The sequence below is a fragment of the Triturus cristatus genome, chromosome 6 (genome assembly GCF_964204655.1).
Source record: "Triturus cristatus chromosome 6, aTriCri1.1, whole genome shotgun sequence".
NCBI lineage: Eukaryota > Metazoa > Chordata > Amphibia > Caudata > Salamandridae > Triturus > Triturus cristatus.
This window is the reverse complement of record NC_140589.1, coordinates 802515200-802536699: the sequence shown is the minus strand read 5'-3', so window position 1 is coordinate 802536699 and position 21500 is coordinate 802515200.

Sequence of the window (21500 nt, the reverse complement as noted above, 5' to 3'; positions counted from 1 at the left end):
ATTCCAATTACCTTTGTAAGTACAAGTAGGGCAAATGCGTAACACCAATACCCAGCCCAGCAGCCACTTACATGCCACTGCATCACACTACCAACATCATATAGACCAGCGCTGGCATAGGCTCTGTACACATGCAGCCACTCCCAGCCAAAGTCACCCTCCCAGAATGCTCACCCCTGGCTTGCTGCTGATGCTCCTTCAAACGTGGATCCAGCTGTGGCCCATTAGTGGTGTCATGCTGTGCTGTGCCAAACACCCAGTGAGAGGAAGCAGCCCCAAGGTCATCTTTGCCACGTTCTTTGCCAGTCGGCTGATGTCGTCCCGCCTCTTGTGGCAGTGGGTATGATGTCGGTTTGAGACAGCCAGAGCTTGCACCTTGGCCGCAATGGCTCTCCACACAGCCTTGAGCTGCAGGCATGGGGGACAAGAGGGGGAAATGATCAGTGACACAGTGTCATTTACCTACATCCCTCAGTACAGCAGCAAGATACAAACTCATCACAAATCCAAAGATCTGTCTAACAGGGACAAGAATACATCTCCCATGGTACATCTGCATGGTGAAAGTTGATGTAAATGCATGCAGGTATGAAGGGGAACACAGTCCCTGCACATCTCACACACATGCAGGATGCCAGCACTGAAACCCCTATGTAGCCTATCACATATCAACCTGTGTTTGGGGGTGTCCAAGACTGCGCAGCCCTCAATGTCCCTGCCCTGTGAATTGTTAACTGTGTCATGGATGTCACAGAGAGGGACATGATCTCACAATTCCAAAATCAGCATCACAAGGCCGGTCGTGTGCAATCGACAGTGCTGAGATGGCCCATAGCTGGAGTGTAATGAGAAAAGACTGATGTAATACTCTGTAAGTGAAGTGATGTGTCCTTGTCTTATTGGGCGGGGACTGTGTAGGCCAGCTGGGCTCACACTGAGATGGATAACAGGGGCACACACAGCCATTCAGCCAAGATATCACTGTCCTGACTCCTGCATGAACAACTTTCTGCATCACTGTATGGATGACAACACAACACAGGTCACTCATACATACATGTGCAGGCAGGGAAAACTGTGGCATTGGGTACATACACATTCCCCCTGGACACAGCATGTTAGGCAGTGCATGAAACAACCCCACACTGTCAGGCACATACTGCATCAGTCCAACTACATGTTTGCCCCCTCTGCCCTCCCCCCCACTGTTGAGGACTTACCACGACATTTGGGGCACCATATAGCCTTGGGTACTGTGTGAGCAACTCGTCCTCCAGGACCTCCAGCTCCTCGCTCGTGAAGGGACTGGCACGGATCTTCTCTGTCCTTGCCATCACTGTGGACATGAGACAACAGCGGCGGAATTTGGTGGTGTGGGGTCTCTGGCAGCAGTCCCTGGAGCCAACAGCAGGTGGGCAGTCACTGGCAGCAGTCCCTGGAGGAAGCAGCAGGTGGGTGGTCACTGGCAGAAGTCCCTGGAGGCAGCAGCAGGTGAGGGGTCTCCGGCAGCAGTCCCTGGAGGCAGCAGCAGGTGGGTGGTCACTGGCAACAGTCCATGGAGGCAGCAGCAGGTGAGGGGTCTCCGGCAGCAGTCCCTGGAGGCAGCAGCAGGTGAGGGGTTTCTGGCAGCAGTCCCTGGAGGCAGCAGCAGGTAAGGGTCTCTGGCAGCAGTCCCTGGAGGCAGCAGCAGGTGAGGGGTATCTGGCAGCGGGCTCACACATATATAGCCCCCTGGGGTCGTTTCAAAGGTGCCAAGCAGCAGCAATTGGTGGTCCAGGTCTGCCGCTTTCAAACGCATCCAATGACCGCCTCCGCGGTGGCGGAGCATGCCTACCGCGAGTTTCAAGATTGCATCACGCCACCGCAATCAAGGTTCCCATTGGCTGTAAGGGCATGCTCCATGGCAGTGACACACTGCTGGGGCCCGGTGTGCACTACCGCAATGGGGCATCTTTCAAATGCATCCAATGACCGCTTCCTCGGTGGCGGAGCACGCCTACCATGATTTTTAAGATTGCAGAATGTCACCGCAATCAAGGTTACCATTGGCTGTAAGGGCATGCTCCATGGCGGTGACACACCGCTGGGGCCCGGTGTGCGCTACCGCGATGGTGCATCTTTCAAATGCATCCAATGACCGGCTCCGCGGTGGCGGAGCACACCTACCGCGATTTTCAAAATTGCATGAGGCCGCCGCAATCAAGGTTCCCATTGGCTCAAAGGGCATGCTCCATGGCAGTGACACACCGCTGGGGCCAGGTGGTAGCTACCGCAATTTGGGTGCCATACATTCACATGAGGCACCGCTATTTGGGCGGCAGAGCATGCCAACCACCATTTGGGCATGTCTCCATGCGTATCACTACCACGCCTGTGTAAATGGGGGGTGCTGGTGCCACTCCGCTGGGGCCAGGCGGTAGCTACCACAATTTGGGTGCCATACATTCACATGAGGCACCGCAATTTGGGCGGCAGAGCATGCCAACTGCCATTTGGGCATGTCTCCGTGCCTATCACTACTGCACCTGTGTAAATGGGGGGTGCTTGAGACACTCCGCTGGGACCAGGCGGTAGCTACCGCAATTTGGGTGCCATACATTCCCATGAGGCACAGCGATTGGGTGGCGGAGCATGCCAACTGCCGTTTGGGCATGTCTCCATGCCTATCACAACCGCACTTGTGTAAATGGGGGTGCTGGTGACACACTGCTGGGACCAGGCGGTAGCTACCATGATGTGGGTGCCAAACAATCGCAATGGCCATCTGGCACACATCAACAGTGCCCACATGGTCAATGGCACATTATTGTGCACACGATGGCAATGTTCCATTTACTCCACTGGTGACTACACATGCCATGTTTGTGTATGTGATTTTGTTGATTGGCCTGTACTCCCTCACATGTCACTTATGATATTGATGGTCGTGTACGCAGGACAGTGTTGTTCTGGACTCTACAATGTGTACACATGTCAATGTGTTGAGGTGCAGTGACAATCACAGCAACATCTGTCTCAATGAATGATGATCTTTTTTGCATGTCCTCTTATGTCTGATCATGCACACAATCGTCATTTTGCTCTGACTGTGGTCATTGTGTTGTGGATGTGTGCCAGGTTCAAATGACGCATGACGGTGTGCCAGGTACAGCAGCTAGGTATGAGACAGTGGGTTTGATTTGTTACACATATGCTGGATGCTATACTCCTAGGCGTGCCCATGGTACATGTGGCCATATCCCTATGTGCATTCACATTGTTCGATGTGGTGTTTGAGGTACTTGTTTTGTGTAAGTTGACAGGTGTGCCATTTGTGTAGCTGAAGGTGTCCCTACATGTAAGCTGGTCTGTAACTCAATTTTGATGACAGTAATTGTTAGAGTTGTGTCATCCAGAATGTGAGATGCTGTGCCCATCTCATGATGTATTGCAATGACATGTGTCTACTTTCATCTCAACTAGGAGGAGACCAAATCTGCTTCGTCACTCGACAGTGCTGGAAGACATGGAGGATGAGGCGATCATCCGGAAATGGCATCTGGATAGAGCCACTCTAAAGACCCTTTGTGATATGTTGGAGCCCCACCTGCAGCCTCGCAGGACATATCCCACAGCTTTCACCCCAACTTATAAGGTGATGGCGGCCCTGTATTTTTTTGCCACAGGATCGTTCCAGCACACGGTACCCAGCGCAGGTGGGATGTCACAACCTATGTTCAGCTTGGTGCTGCGTGATGTTCTGTCCGCCATGATGATATACAAGGTCAGATATATCCATTTCCCCAGGGGTTTGGAATTGGCAGCTGTGAAGGGAGATTTCTATCTCCTTGGACAAATCCCCCATGTTGTTGGTGCCTTTGATTGCACCCATGTTGGGCTTGTGCCACCACAGGCACGTGAGTACATTTACAGGAATCGTAAACATTACCACTCCATAAATGTGCAAGTGGTGTGCCTGGCAGATATGATCATCTCGCACCTGTGTGCCAAATTTCCAGGCTCAGCCCATGACTCCTACATCCTGCGGGACAACATTGTATCCCAGCTGATGGATAATCTGCTTCCCGAGCATGCATGGATTGTGGGTGAGTATGCCTAGTCATGTGGCATGCTGGGTGTGTGACCTGCTGGCCTCTGCCTCAGCGACAATGCAATGTTTATTTGTGTTTGTCATACCTAGGTGACGCTGCATATCCCAACCGTCCCTGGTTGCTGAGCCCACTGCGGAATCCCAGGACCCCGGCAGAAGTCCGCTACAATGATGCCCATGGGAGGACACGTTGTGTGGTGGAGCTTACTTTTGGTCTGCTTAAGTTACGTTTCCGCTGCCTGGACAAGACCAGAGGTGCACTGGCGTACTCACCCAGGAAGGTGTGTTAGAAGGCCCCCGGTTGCAAACCAACCCATGTCCAGTGATGAGGACAGTGGTGAGGAGGAAGGTGTTGACCTGCGTGATTAGCTCATCACTCGGTACTTTACTTGAAGGTGGGTGACAATGTACAACATACCCATTGTTTGATGATGTTGCTGTTGTCGTGAAGGGGTATGTGAGAATTGTGACAGCAGCCAGTTGTGACTCATTGGTGCTTGGCAATGTTTCTGGGACAGGTCATTTAGGAACATTTGCAGGATGTGTATGTTGACACTTGTTGCCCATTGTGACGTGTGCATGTTGGATTATCTTGATGGTAGGTGTTGTGTGATGTCTGTGATGCCACACCCAGACCAGTGAATGTTGTTCTGTTGTGTTTTCTTAGGTGCCTTCAACTTCTCCTTGCCTACATACAGTCCATACTCCTGGTACATTGTGATCATGTTGAAGACTGTACATCCTGCAATAAAGACGGAGTAGACACAACAACATGTGTGTAAGGATTTTTTATTTACAATGGTGACATGTGAGGGGGGTGTACATTAACATTGAGGTGGTGGCGGAGCAGTGAATTGACAGTTATGGTAAATGAGATAATCGAGTAGTCACTACATTGATGTGGTGACCCAGTCCAGCAGACAGATGCCATTCAGAAGGCAGTGTGGGGAAGGACAGTCCAAAAAGTCAATGCAATGGTGAAGAGGGTTGCCATCAGGGCTGGCGACGTGACTGGTGTTTGGCAGGTGCTTTGTCTCCAGATACTCCCAGAGTTTTCTTAAGGTGGCCCCTTCATCGCTTGGTGGGGTCTGAGGACTCACCCCTCTCTGTGGGCGCAGGGGAGGATGGTGAACTGTCATCCTGCGGCCCACCAGAGGGAGGTGGAGGTGTTGGTTGTGGTGCAGGCCTGTCCCTCAGTACCGCCACTTGCTGGCCCAAGAGGTCCACAATGTGTCCCATGCGGGTGTCAATGGACCTCATCAGCAGGATGAGCTCGCGTAACAGTTCGTCTGACTGGCCCGTTCGTCCCTGGGCCTGTTCATATGCGCCAAGGACTCTGGTGATGTGGTCCAGGGATTGGGTCCCAGCCTCTTGGTGTCTGTGGGTGACCCTGCCCCTCCCACCTACCCTGCTGCCACGGACCTGTTGCCTCACCACTGTGGGCACCCACACCCGCATCCTCTCCCTGCCCTCCTCAGTCGGTGGTGTGGGGTGGTCATCCTCTGGGACAGGGAGGGTGTTACAGGCAGCACTGGTGGTGGTGGTGTTGGCGGTCTATGCACAGGCCGTAACAGCAGGGGTCTGCAGATGTGGTGGGGGGACGATGGGGTCCTGGGACCTGTTGCTCCCTGGTACACCAGATGGGCCGGCTTCAAGCTCATCGTCCAGAGAATCCTGGGAGTCAACATCTGAGAGTCCATGTTCCGGGGGGGACTGGCTCTGCAGGTTGCTGGTGTTGTCCTCTGCAGTGAGTTCTTGGTCACCTGTGGGTCAGATGGGAAATGCACAAAAACAACAGGAGAGGAAGGGAACACAACACGACTACTCCCCTCGAGGGATAAATCTCACAAAACAACAAAGTCCGTGTGATTTAAACACAACCTCTTTGGGTCAAAGGAGCACGAGTCTGCTGACTCAAAACAACGCTTTATGTTGTTAAGGGGAAAGAAACCTACATAGATTTTATAGGTTTTATATAAAGCCCTCACTCGCCAACCTGGTTGGTGACATGCTTCATCATCGGGCTCCACTGGGTCTGGCCGAATGCCAACCCAGTGTGCTACAACGCCAGGTTACTGCGGAGCGGGGTTCGTGTGAGGTGACAGCGAATTTAAAAACTTCCAATTAAGTCAAAAAAGCAGTATTATTTGTTTTGCTAATTGGAAATATTAAAAGGGAGAGTGAGGGTCAAAAAATAAAAGACCAGATTCACTCTGTGGCGGTCAACATGTTTCTGCTTTGTTGTGTGGTATACAGGCTTTCGTCAGAACCAGAGTGGGGGTGCAGAGTTCCGGTGGTATGAGCGCGCTAAGGCTCACCCTGCTGAGGACTAAGTGTGAAAAATAATAGTGAAAAATCCGCCAGTAATTATAGTGGTGGAGAGAAACGAGTTTATTCTGGTAGTTAACAGACATACAACAAAAGACAAAACATAAAAGAATTGTAAGTATTGATGTACAAACTCGAAATCAATCGCTGCCCGTTAAGCCAAGCAGACAAAAAAGTGCTCAATCGGTGATGTGCCATTAGGTAGTACCACAGGTGCACTAGTTGTGAGATCTGTGCACCTAAAAGTACCAGGGCTCGGGTGTCAGGCAAGTGAATTGACACTTGTCCTGAATAACGTGTCTAATTAGATATATATAGACACACGTGATTGTTGTACAATATGCTCAACACTTAAATTGCATATGGGTAAGGGGGACGGAGAAACGTACCCCTGTGTAGGTCAAGCGACTTAACAGAAAATGTAACAACCCAATCTTACTCGGAGGCATATCCGTATGAAGCCTCAGGGATCCCGGGAGAAGGGTGGGAGCATATGGCACACCCTGGAATTAAAGAGAAGGAGGGAACAATGGTTGAGAAACCAAGAAAGTGATGTCTCTAAGAGAAACGCTTACCGTCCGAATGGATGGAGAAGGGGAGGGGGAAGCGAGACAGAGTTCTACTCACGCCCTCGTTGCTTGGCACCCGTTCAGTACCTAAGGAGCCTCTCGCACCCGGGTCCAGGATATCAGTGTCCGGGGAGAGGGGCTCGTATATGTGGAGGCGGGGATGACATGCGTCGCGTGAAGCGACGTAGCAAAGAGACCGGCACATTGATTGGACCAGCCTTGCCCACGCTACTGCGTGATTGGATATCATAGAGGCTGAAAAGCCAATCAAATCGTAGTTAATACACGGAAGAAACCGTGTATTAAAGGGAACCTGATCGCGTAAGAGGCAGGATTTTTTGTTATAACGAAACTTTATTGGGGGTGAAAGTCTGACATTCGCCCATGGCGAGTAATTCATATGAAGTATCTTATGATGATTTGAAAGTCCCGTGTATAGAGTAGGAACTAAATGTGTTGAACTCACAAAATCTACCATTAAATACAGCGTAACGTGTTACTCACACGAAGGTATTCAAAGTTTTTAATAAAAATTATTTTGATGGTCAAGAGATAATAGTGGTATTCATCAGCCCCTCTCAACACGGGGTAGATAGCAAAGGAGAAATACAAGTTTGAGGTGCACAAATGTATGCGTTCTTACATGAAACTGTGCGAGACAATGAAAGAAAAGAGGGAGCACTGAGGGTGCCAGCAACTCGACTCAATATGAAGGTATTAAGATTTAACAAGAGCGGGGAGGTTGGGGGCTTATAATACTGTGGTCCAAGGTATATTGTCATTAAGCCCACAATGATTTGTCCCCAGACGGTGGACCCATCTCTGTTCCTTTTCGAAAAGGATTTTTTGAATGTTCTGCCGTGCGGTGATCTCCTCAATGATAGTCCATGTTAAGTCATTGGTGGTATGGTTAGAAGACAGGAAGTGTTCACACATTTGAGTTGTAATGCGTTTACACCTGATGTTACTCCGGTGCTCGCATATTCTGAGTTTAACTTTTCTAGTAGTCATTCCAACGTAGCGTAGACCACACGGGCATGTGATTAAGTAAATCACATTGGATGTGTTACAATTAGTGTGTCCTCTTTGCGTCCAGGTCTTGCCTGGTTTCAGGTTTAAGGTTTTTGTATGTGAGGTCAGAAGGCAGATGCTGCAATCGGAGCAGGGATAGTGTCCTGTGATCTTAGGCAATCCCCAGGCCTCTGTGATAGTTCTTTGAGTGGTGTTGAGTTGCACGCTCGGGCGTGTATGTACCAGACTGTTACGCAAGCTCTGAGCCCGTTTGAAAGAAAAGAGAGGTTTCTCCCATTTGCGGTTGTCGATATTGATTATGCTCCAGTGCTTGTTGATGACTTTTTTCATTTTGTTTGATAGGGTGCTGTAAGTTGTTACGCAAGTCAGGGGTGTGGGCCTCGTATCATTGATGTAATCTTCCAGCAAAACTTCTCTAGGTTGGTTCCTAGCACGTTTGTAGCTTTTGGAGAGTAAAGGTTGAGGATACCCTCTCGCTACCAGTTTGGAAGTAAGATCGTCCGATTGGTTTTTGAAATTGCCCAATGAGGTGCAATTCCTCTGGAGTCGGAGGAATTGGCCATACGGTAAGTTCTCCCTCAGTGTGCGGGGGTGGAAGCTCGTGAAATCCAGTAAATTGTTCCTGGAGGTTGGTTTGTCTTGGTGTGCAGTGCTCCCTGTTTTTTCGAGATTATGACATCAAGGAATATTACTTCTGAGTGATCATGGGTATGAGTAAATCTCAAATTGGGATCCAAGGTGTTGACCCATTCGGAAAAAACAAGCAGGGCATTTTGGTTGCCTGCCAGATTAATAACACGTCATCTATATATCTTCTCCATAAGCCTATGGAGGATATATATGGGTTATTACTGGGAAGGATGAATTTCCGTTCAAAATCGTACACGTACAGTCCTGCCACACTCGGGGCGAAGATGCTCCCCATGGAAGTACCTGTGGATTGTAAATACAGGTGTCCTTGGTATTCAAAAAAGTTTTCTTTCAGGGCCAAAGTGGCACATTGGATAATAAACTCCTTGGAAGTTCTATATTCCCATGGATGGGAATTCAGGGACTCCTCTAGGACTCTGATTGTCTCGTCCTGGGGGATACAAGTATATAGGCTTTCGATGTCCATAGTCACCAAAATGGTCTCGTCAGAACATGTCATGTTGTTCAACAGCTTCAATAAATCCTTTGTGTCCTTGAGGTACGTGGATGATTGTTGCACCAGTGGTTTGAGAAAATGATCACAAAAGCGTGATGGTGGTTCCAAAAGAGAGCCGATCCCCGAAACTATGGGGCGGCCAGGAGGAGGGAGTCTATCCTTGTGAATTTTTGGGAGAGTATAGAAGTACGGAATTGTTCCTTGACTACCTGTTAGGAACCGTGCTTCGGAGTTGGTGATAACCCCGTTGGTTAAGGCTCCATCAACTATTCTCATGATCTGGTCTCTCAGATCATTAGAGGGGTCACAGAGGAGGGGTGTATAGTTCTTACGGTCACTAAGAAGCCGTAGACACTCCTGGTGATAATCGGTGGTGTTTAGCAGCACTACTGCGCCCCCCTTGTCTGCTGGTTTGATAGTAATATTCGTGTTCTGGCGCAGAGAGTCAATGGCTTTGAACTCCTCTGCACTATGATTTTTGAAGGTGGAGGGAATGTCCAAATTCTCAATCTCTGCGAAGACTGCCCGCTCAAAAGTAGAGATCTCCACTGGGATAGTATGTGGGGGTGGGATAAAAGTGTATTTTGGTCGCAGAGATGTATCACCCTTGTCAGATTCTGCTAGCTCAAGGGTACGTTCCTAAAAAAAGGCCTTGAGCTTAAGCTTTCTGAAGAAAGTAGAAAGTTCGCAATGCAGGCGGAATTTATCAGGACGTGCTGTTGGAACGAAACCAAGGCCCTTTTCTAGAATTGTGGTCTCATTGGTGGTTAGCACTGTATTCGACAGATTGACTATCAGACTGTCGAAGTGCTTGTCCCTGCAACCAGTTGGTCTTGTAGCTGCTTGCTCCGAGTGTGATTGCCCACTGGGTCGTCTTGTGCCCACTGTACCCTTTGGTGAGGCCCTCTCCGTCTGCCTTTGCCCCTTTGTCCTCTCTCTAAAAAAGGATTCTGTACGAAGTGATTTTGTGGATACATTGGGGCCGCAAAACCAGAGTTCCAGCCCATTTGTGGATTGAATGGGTAGTGGAACTGCATCGTTAAGCCAAGCAGACAAAAAAGTGCCAAGGTTACCCTGTTGTGGGGGGAAATTTGTCCATGTGGGTTGGTTATGGAAGGGGCGTGATCTTCCCCTTTGTTTCCCTCTCTTTGTTTGTCTAAAACTGTTGTTGCTTGAACCACTGCTGTTGGATGAGTCATCGTCTGTACCGTAGGGATTGGTATCAGATCTGCGTGGTGCAGCAAAGGTAGGGTCTGCATAGGGATAGATTTTGTTGAACTCAAATTTCTTCAGATCTTTCTGGAATTGGGTCACTTTATTTTGGGTCAGAGTTTCTTTATATTCATCGATGTCTTTATTAATCTCGTCTAGCCGTTTCTTAAAACCCGTTAAGGTGGTCTTGAATTGTGTCTCAGTTTGAGTTATTTCTATCATGATGGTTTCTGATAACCGGACGGCTGTTTTTATAATCAAGACCAGCCAGTCACGAGTGCAATGCCATGCGATCATTGCCCATTCTTTTCTGAAGGTAGCATCCTCCAAAAAAATGCGAGGGGCGTTGGTGACTAATAGGCCCCTGGGGGCTGTGTTAGTCCTTAGATATTCAGTAAGGATAGTTCCATGCAGTATTGTACGTATGCGATTCTTCTTTAGTTCAGAAAGTTGTTCCCATTCACTAGTGTGCGTGACCGCCTGTGAAATAGTGGGATCTGCGAACAGTGAAGGACGTGCTAGGATAGCATCGACTTCAGAATCTGAAAAGGTAAGTCCAAGAGTGGCCATTAGTCACCGGGAAGTAATAATGGATTGGAAAGAAAACCCCTTAGTGTAAAAGGGGAGAGAGAAGGGAAAACTCTCACAGCTGTGCGCTGCTATAACTACACAAAAACAACAGGAGAGGAAGGGAACACAACACGACTACTCCCCTCGAGGGATAAATCTAAAAAAACAACAAAGTCCGTGTGATTTAAACACAACCTCTTTGGGTCAAAGGAGCACGAGTCTGCTGACTCAAAACAACGCTTTATGTTGTTAAGGGGAAAGAAACCTACATAGATTTTATAGGTTTTATATAGTGAGTTCTTGGTCACCTGTGGGTCAGATGGGAAATGGTCATTGTAGTGCACCCCACAAGCTTTGTGTTAGCTGTGTGTCATTCACTATTTGTACACTACACAATTGACTGATCATCACATTGTTTTCTATGTGCACAACTGTGCCTCCTGACATGATGCAGTGGTACATGCATTACTTGTCCATGGTGTGAGGTGCCAATGCATACCATGCGCCACGTGCATAATTTATGATTACAGGGACCTGTTGCCATCTAGGGACTGGCACAACATGTTATTTCATTGAGGACTCTTTGTTGATTTGTCTGACCTGGCAGACGTCACATCTGGCCATGGACTGGCCATTGTCAACTCCTGCATACCTTTGTCCTGTCATGTGTACATCTTGATTTGTACTACCAGACATGCTTTCTTATTTTTCGAATGGTCCTTGTTGCTCTGGCCCCATGGCACTGCACATGTCAATAGGTGCTGTGCTTGATTGTCCCCAGACTTTCTTCTACATGTGCATTGGTGTGTCACACTTTGGTACCTGTGACAGTTTCCTTTGCTTACCTGTGTGCACATTGTGCGTGGCAATGGGGTCGGTGTGCATATTTGTGCAATGAGAGGGCTGGTGTTGTCATATGGCACCATTTATTTTGTGGCGAATGTGTGGGTGCATGTACTGGCTACTTACCTGTTATGTACTCACATTTGGCTTTGTTATGTGACACATCTTTGTGTGCGTGGTGGAGGCTTACATCCTACTCAGTGGTGTCACAAGACAGAATAACATGTCTACCTACCTGTTTGAGGTGGGCCATTATGTGCCAAATGCATATGGGTGGTATGGAGAGCTCCATCTTGCTGTACTGGGGACAAGGGTACACGGAGGGAGTTGTGCTACAGGCCTCCCACCCACAAACACCCTCCCAGGGAAGATGGCTACCTGCCTGTTAGTTTGATGAGGCTAATGTAATGGCTGACACATGCTTCTGGGTGGGGTGGGGGGGAGGGATCCATCTTGCTAGGCTGTGGGATAGGGTGCATGGTGAGAGTAGTGGTACTGGCCTCCCACCCCAGACACCCTCACAGGGAAAATGGCTACCTGCCTGTAAGTTTGATGAGGGTAATGTAATGGCTGACACATGCCTCTGGGTGGGGTGGAGGGAGGGCTCCATCCTGCTGAGGTGGGGGCAGGGGGCATGGTGTGAGTTGTAGTGCTGGCTGCCTGTACACATGCCCCCATGGTAATGTTGGTAGCTACGTTTGGGGTGAATGGGAGTGAGTGAATGTTGGATCTGTGAGACATGTTTTTGTGAGTGTGTGGTGCAGATGAATGGAATTTGTCCTAGGTGGTGTAGCTTTGTAGTTGTGCAAGACAGAACATATCAGTGTGGTGGTAGTCATTTGTTTGTACTTACCAGCCTCCACTCCCCCGGCTATTCCTGTGAGACTCTCTGGATGCAGTATGGCAAGCACCTTCTCCTCCTATGGTGTGAATGGTTTTGGTGGAATGGGAGGGCCACCACCAGTCCTCTCAGCCAGCTCACGGTTCTTGCTTCTCCTCTCTTTGACAACCCTCTTCAGATCATGCCTCCGCTTCATGATCTCCTTTTTGTTTACATTTCTTTATTGCATTTCAACATTAAACACAATAGGCCAGTAGGTACCTTACATTCATCGGAGTGCAATCCGGTTTCAAGTCCATATGTTTGGCATGCAAAATTCAACCAAGAAAAAGGAAGAAAACAACAAAATCCCACCCTCCCCCCATTACTCAGCTAACTATGTCTAGGTATGGCAGGACGGAGAGTACGTCATGTGAGTGCAGGAGAAGTACGGGCCCTTAAGTGGCGGTGGCAGTCAATAAGTGCGGCGGATCTGCAAGGTGCAGAAGTCGGAGGTATTTAGGGCACGTGAGCTCTGTAAACTCAGAGGTAAGTAAGGTAAGAAAGGGTTCCCAAAGGCCATGGAAGGACGCTGTCGGTCTGGCCATGGTAAGCGGTATCTTTTCTATTCCCAAAATCCCCCAGAACCGATGGAGCCAGCCAAGGCGTGTTGGTAGTGTTGTGGTGCCCCAGTGTTAAAGAATGTTTTGGATTGCTGCACCTAGCGCCAATGCCATCTGCTTGCCTCAACATGATTTAAGGGGGAATGTGAGAGAGTTTGGGAGACCTAGCAAGATGTACGCAGGGAAGCGAGGTACCTGTGTGTCAAAATGAGAGTCAATGTCATTAAGCGTCTGTCGCCAATAGTCCTCCAGTAGCGGACAGTCCCAGAGAAGGTGAGTGTGTGTTCCCAGAGAGTCGCATGCTCTCCAACAGAGGGGACTGCGAGAGAGATTGCCACGGTGTAGACGATCAGGGGTCAGATACCAGTAAGAAGCCACCTTGGTGGCGGTCTCTGTGGAGGTCATATTATGAGCCGTATGTCGAGCCCTGTAGTAGATGGTTGACCATACTTCCACTTTTAAATGAGAACAATTTAAAATAAAATCAGATAAAAAAATAGATTGGCGGGGTCAAATTCACTACTCCTTCTCCAACCTGATTAACAGTAGGAAAAGTGTTGGACATTGAAGATGTTAGATTTACTATTCCCACACCAACATAAGCAACAAAACAATAGGGAAAGTGTTAGACTCTGGTGGGGTGGGATTTACTATTTTCACACCAACCTGACCAACAGTAGGGAAAGCATTGACCATTAGAGGTGCCAAATTTACTATTCCCACTCCAACCTGAGCAAAGGTAGGGTAAGTGTGGGACTTTGGAGGGGTCAAATGTACTGTTCCCTCCAACATAAGCAACAGTCAGAAAAGTACTAGGCTTTAGAGGGTCTAGATTTAGTATTCTCACTCTAATGTAAGCAACAATAGAGAATGTGTTGGACTTTGGAGGGGTCAGAATTCTGATTTCCCTGCAGCATCAGCAACCATTGGGAAAGTTTTGGACTTTGAGGGGACAGTGTTCCTATTCCCATTTCAATATAGGCAAAAGTAGGTAAAGTGTTAGACTTTGGAGGGGGCAGATTTACTATTCCCACGTCTCTAATGATTTTTTAAAATAGATTATTTAAATATAGAGTAAAAGTAATCATTTTAAAATAATCAATGGATGCATCTAATAAAATCGAATGAAACTAAGTTAAAATATAGTAATTTTATATATTACAAATAAAAAATATCACCAACATAATTCAAATAACTTCTTTCTCTACTACCTCAATATTAATATTAACCAAATCATTGACTAAAGCAATTAATACACATAAATTGAATTACCATGATCTAATAATTAAACAAACCAACAAACCAATTAGCCATTAATTAAAAATAAACAAATAATGAAAATAACAATTGCTCAATTAATTATTTCTCAAGGCTAACTATTAATAAAAAAATTAAATTTCGCAAAAATTATTATAAATTATAATAATAATTTACATTTTTTTAAACTTTCTACCCTAAGCCTCTACAAATGCAACAACCCAATAATATGTTAACAATTTCTAATTACATCTAAAAAATACAATTTTATATAAAAACACAGACTATACAGAAGCAAATGAAGCACAAATATCATTATATTACTATAAACGTATAATCCTAAAAGAAATAGTATTTATCCAACTACTTGAAAAGTGATAATGTATAAATCTTTGTTGAATAAAATGATATGATATACATTTATATTATAAAAAACATTTTAAATACATAGGAAAATGATATTCTTAGCTTCGAGATTAAGTCCCCCAACATGTTTAGCATCATACTATTCTGGCCACAATATTTGAAACCCACACTATTTTGAATTAAAATGTTCTTATAAAACGCCATTGCAACACACAATCTAGTTAATACAATAACAAAATCGATAATACCCGCACACCTATGTGATACCATTAAAGCATAACCTTGAGTCAATAATTTGGAAGTTGGGGTAATTTTAATGCCTAATTGTTTATTTATTTCTTCAAATTGAGCTCAATAATTTTGAATTTTTTAACATTTAGTAAATGTATGAGTTGTAACTGCTTCCATGCTTCAACAATGAAAACACTGAGAGAGTTCCTGAAGTCCATAATCACTTTGAAGTTTATTAAAAATTCATCTTAAAGCATTTTATATTGATGTGATTTAAAGTGTGAGATATTCAACATTCTAAAATCCATTTTAATAATCTGGATTATTTCATTAACATGAATATTCACCTCCAGTCTGCATCTTCATTTAAGTGCCAAATGGTGTATAGAATTTCATAAAAATAGTAGTGCAACCATAAAGCAGAACAATAATAAAAGTAATTGTTTGTGGCTTTTATGATAGGCATTTCATGAATAGGATTATGTTTGCTGACATATCCTTTTCACTGGGTATGGTATTTTTTAACAGCTATGTAATTTTTTTTTAAGGTATTGTTTCATATGATTTTCATGTATCATGTTGTATTGCAGCCCTGAAGAAGTTCACAGTAGTAGACAAAATGCATTGGCTGAGGTTGTAATGATTCGAATATTAATATTAAAAACATAGGAACCTTTTGAAAATAAAATAAAGAAGAAGCTAAGAATATTTGACAGTTGGATTGGACTCTTTACTCATTACTGTTCTCTGCTCTATGGCTGCACTGATATATTTATGAAATTTTGAGTGGTGGACACTAATAGGGTATGCGCCACTCATACTTTTAGGGACAAAAAGGGGAGAGGTGCGAGTCATTTTATCTGATGCTTTTAGTAGTTGTTAAGAGATTGTCGTATGTTATCTGATTGATGTTCAGATAGAATATGATAGATTCAGTGTATCACCCCTATATGGGTATGGAATTCAATAGATCCAGACATTCAACAGATGCTCAATTGAACTTGTGAAGTATCATTCTAGTAAAATAGTCTCTGATTTGAGGATATTTTAAAAATCATGTTATTAGTAAATTGTATGCCCTGGGAGTCTCTTCAAATCTCAGAAAATCACTCCCCATACAGGTACCATACACTTTGGAGCTTGGAGCCATTTAGCTACATACACATTGTAAGAAAAATTAGGTACATGCATATTATGCCAAAAAGATGGATTTCCTAAAATAACAGAAATATTAAAACTACAAGCAGTACCTTGTCAAATCCTGATAAACACAGTAAGGGGTCTATTATGATGTAGGGCGGATCGCCAGCGCCCGCATGGTGGTGGTGATCTGCCCTACATCATACTCCTACACAATGGTACAATACTATTACACGATACCGCACAAAAATAGTTAAATACCCCAATGTTTGTCACATTTATTATAAAAAGCTTACATGTATCACAGTTAAAATCAATTATACATTGTCCCAAAACATGTTAAAAACACATCATTTAAACATTTGTAAATCATAATACAAATCACAACCTGTTATGAGCCCGCATAACAGAAAACCTGAACAGACAGTGCACTTTGTCATAAGTTACACATCCTGCATGACCATCAATTTGTATCCGTAGTTTGTGATATGTTAGACCCAATTATATCTCCAACTCACTACGGTGGTCCCCTGGATTGTGTATGTAACTTGCGTCGACGCGTTTCGATGGTTTTTTCTTATAGAGCCATCTTTTTCAAGACAATTCATAGGCTTTATTCTTATCGGCTCAATTCGAACCTATAGAGAGATAAATATTTTTTGTGAACTTAATTAAAGTTCTCCTGACAGTGAAGTAGGGTACTTCATCTATGTTCCCAAATACCTCATTTATTATTTGTACTATTGTTTACCTTTTCCCGTATTGCTACATCTATGTGACTACATATTGCTACCATAGGTGCTCCCTTTTGTACTGGTTCCCTCATTGAAATTCTCTAATGAATCTATCGAATCTAGATAGAAAGGACCGTTAGACACCCTACATGATCCTGTCATTAATTATCGCCGCCTGATTGGTTCATTTAAAAAGGTCCCTGAGATGCGATGTATCGGCTTATTTGTTAATTATTGCTATATATATATATGCATGCGATACTCCTACTTCTAGTAGCTTTCCCCGTGTGAGTTAATATATACGAGGTCTACTTCTCACCTTTATGTATCCCTTCTTTGGGCTTTAACAAAGCTCCGTATGATTCTTGTTCATTTAAGTCCTTAGGAGCTGGGTATTAAGTTCGCGTTATGTAAAGTTCAGGAACACTCGTTGCTACAATATAACGGCGTGGTGTTATTATTTTAAAAGCTTATGCTACCATATCAAATCGCATTAATTGAAATGCCTACCGTTCACATAGACACGCTTGTATAGCTGTGGCCAAAATGCAAGTGTCGCTCAATTGTTGTTATCAAAGGCAGCGGGGGTCCATTTTTAATCCTCCCTTGTATAGCACCACCTATTCCACAAATATATAAAAATGGTCAAAAACGGGGTTTAGCTAGAAACTAAAGTGATCTCGCTGATACCTCCCCCGAATGCTGCTCTGTGCTAGCAGCAAAAAACGAACGTTTCTCCCTTCTTAAAAAATACAGCTGGGACCTCGCCTTGCGGCTTGTTATTTCTTACGCCGATCTGGGAGTGCTCCTGCTCCGTCTTTCCTGTTCCTATCTGCCGAGTCCGCCTATTTGTTAATATGGATCTAGTCCCGTTATTGGCTTAATTTGACACGTGTTGTCTCCCACGTATTATTACTCTAACGCGTAGAGAAGTATGTTAGTTCTTATTGGTTCCTTGCATCGATTTCCATTTCCTGCCTCCGCCTAAATTTACTCGTGTTTTTATTTCGTGTATGGAAAACGTAATATCAGTACCCTATGTTTATATTCCTTATTGAAAGCATATGTACATTACTATACTACTGATCATGGAATTATTTACTTTTTAACCCACCATTGACCCCCGTGCAATCTGTTCAAGTGAACCAAAACTTTATTGTTCCCTCCCTCATCTATTCCTAGCAACACATCATCATGACTCTTAGCTACATAGCATTGTTTATTAGAGGCAATATGTCCATATAATTATATACTGGAATACCCAATTCATAAACCATCAAATATAGGAGATATAATTACCATGTTTTTCCCAACAGTAAACACATTATTTGTTGATAACACACTCCTAGTATGACTAGCCCCTCGAATTGGTACCAGTAAAGACATGTCCTTTTCAATCTCCCACAGTTTTGCATAATACACGATTTTCAAAAATATATAATTAATTGCAGGATGGAGCATACATCGTCTTGGAAAGATACATCATAATACATGAAAATGTGCACCCCCCATATCTACATATTTCAAATATCCCCATTCAGTTTATGTGGCAATTATGCTCATCCAGTCTTCTTTTGAATTTAATCCCCTATCTACTGTATTCAAGTGGCAGATGTGCCATTGTTCTCTCTTTTTTCTGGTTATGTTGGGATCACCTCCTCTTCTATTGACAAATACTTTCTCCAAAATGAACCATTGGATTTGATCCCAGGTATGGTTCATTTTTATGAAATGGTCAGTCAGGGGGGCGTTCTCTTTCTTCGTTTTAATTGCCGATTTATGTTCCAAAACCCGGACACGTAGTTCCCTACTGGTTTCCCCTACGTATCCGAGAACACAAGGGCAAATTAACAGATAAACAACATTCTTACTGCGACAGTTATTTAAACTTTTTGCCCAGATCTTTTGGTTGTTATAAGTCACACTTTTGGCTTCTATGCATAGGGGACAAATAGAGCACATTCCACATTTATAATTGCCCTTTGCTTTTTCTCCAGTTAATGTAGTTTGCATCTCATGTTTACCATCATATGTTCTCACCAATGAATTGCGTATAGTTTTGTTACGTCTAACTGAAAACAGTGGCTTTTCCAATGGGGTCTCGGATCCATAATTCAAAATCTTCCAGTTTTTATTAACTATATTTTTTATCCGATTACTCAAATTGGAAAACTGAGACACAAAAACAATACGTCCTGTTGATTTATCATTGGTTTTAGCTTTGTTGGTCTCAAGCAAATGGTCACGGTTATAAAATCTCGCTCTTTTAAATGAATGTTTAATGAGTTTGCCTGAATAGCCTCTGGCTTTTAATTTTTTCTTTAGGAGCTCTGAATGATGGTAAAAGTCTGGCAGGGTAGTGCAATTGCGTCTTAACCTTAAAAATTCCCCAAAGGGGATATTGTCCTTCTGGGAGCGCGGATGGTTACTTCCATACTGAAGAAGAGTGTTCTTATCAGTTGGTTTAGAAAATAATTCCACCTGGAGATCATCTGTAACGTTCTTAATTTTAATATCTAGAAATTCTACTTCAGAGTCACTGTAATGCGCTGTAAATTTTAGATTGGGATCCCCTAGATTGATCCATTCCAAGAAAGTCTCTAACTCCTGACTGGCACCGTTCCAGATAAAGATGATATCATCAATGTAACGGTGCCAGCAGGTAATGTTTTCAAAATAGGGGGCCATCTCATTATATACATGTCTGGATTCAAAGTTCCCCACATAGAGGCATGCCAGACTGGGAGCACAGGTGGCCCCCATGCTGGTCCCTTTGACTTGGATTTAGGCTTCGTCTTTAAATAGGAAGATATTGTTTTTGAGTACCATTTATATGCAGGACATGATGAATCCCTTATTAGCCCCATTTAGATCCTCATGGTCCAGAATGTTAGAAATAACTTCAATGGTATCATCTTGGGGGATGTTTGTATATAGGGCTTCTATATCCATGGTGACAAGAATTTGAGTCACCCTGTTGAAGCCCTGACCCTCAAATATGGATATAGCATGTGCTGTGTCCTTCAAGTAGGATCTCTGTTTTTGAACAATGGGTTTTAAATAATGATCAACGTATCTACTAAGGGGCTCCAACATCGATCCCACACTACTCACGATTTGTCTCATGGGTGGATTATAATGGACCCCCGCTGCCTTTGATAACAACAATTGAGCGACACTTGCATTTTGGCCACAGCTATACAAGCGTGTCTATGTGAACGGTAGGCATTTCAATTAATGCGATTTGATATGGTAAGCATAAGCTTTTAAAATAATAACACCACGCCGTTATATTGTAGCAACGAGTGTTCCTGAACTCTACATAACGCGAACTTAATACCCAGCTCCTAAGGACTTAAATGAACAAGAATCAAACGGAGCTTTGTTAAAGCCCAAAGAAGGGATACATAAAGGTGAGAAGTAGACCTCGTATATATTAACTCACACGGGGAAAGCTACTAGAAGTAGGAGTATCGCATGCATATATATATATAGCAATAATTAACAAATAAGCCGATACATCGCATCTCAGGGACCTTTTTAAATGAACCAATCAGGTGGCGATAATTAATGACAGGATCATGTAGGGTGTCTAACGGTCCTTTCTATCTAGATTCGATAGATTCATTAGAGAATTTCAATGAGGGAACCAGTACAAAAGGGAGCACCTATGGTAGCAATATGTAGTCACATAGATGTAGCAATACGGGAAAAGGTAAACAATAGTACAAATAATAAATGAGGTATTTGGGAACATAGATGAAGTACCCTACTTCACTGTCAGGAGAACTTTAATTAAGTTCACTAAAAATATTTATCTCTCTATAGGTTCGAATTGAGCCGATAAGAATAAAGCCTATGAATTGTCTTGAAAAAGATGGCTCTATAAGAAAAAAACATCGAAACGCGTCGACGCAAGTTACATACACAATCCAGGGGACCATCGTAGCGAGTTGGAGATATAATTGGGTCTAACATATCTCAAACTACGGATACAAATTGATGGTCATGCAGGATGTGTAACTTATGACAAAGTGCACTGTCTGTTCAGGTTTTCTGTTATGCGGGCTCATAACAGGTTGTGATTTGTATTATGATTTACAAATGTTTAAATGATGTGTTTTTAACATGTTTTGGGACAATGTATAATTGATTTTAACTGTGATACATGTAAGCTTTTTATAATAAATGTGACAAACATTGGGGTATTTAACTATTTTTATGCGGTATCGTGTAATAGTATTGTACCATTGTGTAGTATTATAGGGATTGAGGAGAACAATGGGAGAGCTAGGGAGGCAAGGGTGCGTCCGTATCCCCTGTAGTATATATAAGATCAATCAAAAGTGGACAGACTCATTGGTGTTGGTACGAACACTGGCAAGCAGTGCTTGGGAACCCACTAGGTGAGTAAAAGGCCCCTCACACACCAACCTAGTTGGTGTCATGCTTCATCATAGGGGCCCCAACCGGGTGGCCGAGCGCCTCCCGGTTGTGCTGCAACGCCTGACTACAGCGGAGCTGGTGTGGTGTGATAG